Here is a 1609-nt window from a genome sequence, read left to right as displayed (position 1 = left end):
CCTAGTTCCTGTTCTTAAAGGGAATGCCTTTAACCTCTCTCCATTGAGAATAATGTTAGCTCTCAGGTTTTTGTGCCTCAGTTTTTATTCTTTTGGGGTATATTCCAAGCAGTGGAATAGCTGGGTCATATGGAATTTCTATGTTCAGCTTTTTATGTTTTTTGTTTGTTTAGTTTTTGGGGTTTTTAATGTTCAGCTTTTTGAGGAAGCACTTAACTGCCTTCCAGAGTGTTTGTACCACTTTACAAGTCTACCAATAATGTATCAGAGTTCCTACCTTGCTACATCATCTCCAAGATTTATTATTTGTTATCCTATTAAATGCTACCACTTATCCTATTAAATGTTACCACTGCTTCTGCGGGTTAGATGGTATCCCATTGTGGTTTTGATTTGCATCTCTTTTATTGCCAGTGATTTTGAGCATTTCTTCATGTGTCTAAATAATATCCAAATATCTTCCTCTGTGAAAATTTTTACCATGTCTTTTGCCCATTTTGTAATTGTGTCATCAGTCTTTTCTCTTGTGAAAGTCCTGTAGGGTTCTGTAAACTTTTGATATGGTATCCTTGTCTGAAATATTATTGTTAAGTATTTTTCCCAGTCAGTAGGTTTTCTTTTCACTCTGTAGGAAGGTGGTTTAGATGCTCACAGAAATTTAATCGTTAGAAGGTCCCACTCATCAACTATATCCCCTCAGGTGGTGCATTTCAGGCTATCTTTGGGAGTCCCTTTATATCATAAACTAGGCTCTCTCAGCTTGATCCCAGTTTGTCTTTTATGAACTTTATGGCTTGGGGCTTTACTCCCAGGTCTTTGATCCACCATAAGTTGATTTCAGGAGGTAGCAGTCCAGTTTTGCCAGCACCATTTGTTGAAGAGGTTGTGATTTCCCCAGTTGATAGTTTTTATTTCCTTGTTGAATATCAGTTGACTCTAGATAGCTAGGTCCGTTTTTGGGTTCTCAATTCTGTTCCATTGGTCTATGTGCCTGTCATTGTACCAGTACCAGGCTGTTTTGGTTACTATCACTATATAATAGATTTTAGGAAGTTCTATGCCTCTCGCTTGATTTTTGTGTTTCAAAAGTGCCTTGCTTATCTGGGTTCTCTTTTCTCTCCAAATAAACTTGACAATTTCCTTTTCGATCTCCTTAATAGAGCAGTTTTGTATCTGTGTTGGGATTGTGTTGACCATGTAGTTTGCTTTTGGTAGGATTGTCATTTTCACAATATTGGATGAGGAACATTTTTTCCATTTAATTAGGTCTTTCATTGTCTAGCAGAAAGGTTCTGTAGTTTTGTTTGTACGAGTCTTTCCTATCTTTTAGTTAGGTTCACTCTCAAATATCTCCATTTGTGATTGCCTATTGTAAATGGTATTACTTTCTTGGTGCTCTCTCTAAGTTCTCTTTGTTACTGTGGAGGAATCTCACTGATTTTTTTTATATCGATCTTATGTCCTGCCACTCTATTAAACTGGTATCATCCAGGAAGAGTACAGGTGGTCATTACAAAGACAGAAAAGGAAGAAAAGACCAAAATGGATGTCAGAGGAAACTCTGAAGATTGCACTGGAATGTAGAGAAGCCAAAGCACAAGGAAGAATC

Source organism: Elephantulus edwardii, unplaced genomic scaffold (genome assembly GCF_000299155.1).
Source record: "Elephantulus edwardii isolate Elephantulus edwardi_28Jun2011 unplaced genomic scaffold, EleEdw1.0 scaffold00275, whole genome shotgun sequence".
Taxonomy (NCBI): Eukaryota; Metazoa; Chordata; class Mammalia; order Macroscelidea; family Macroscelididae; genus Elephantulus; species Elephantulus edwardii.
This window is presented reverse-complemented; position numbering follows the sequence as displayed.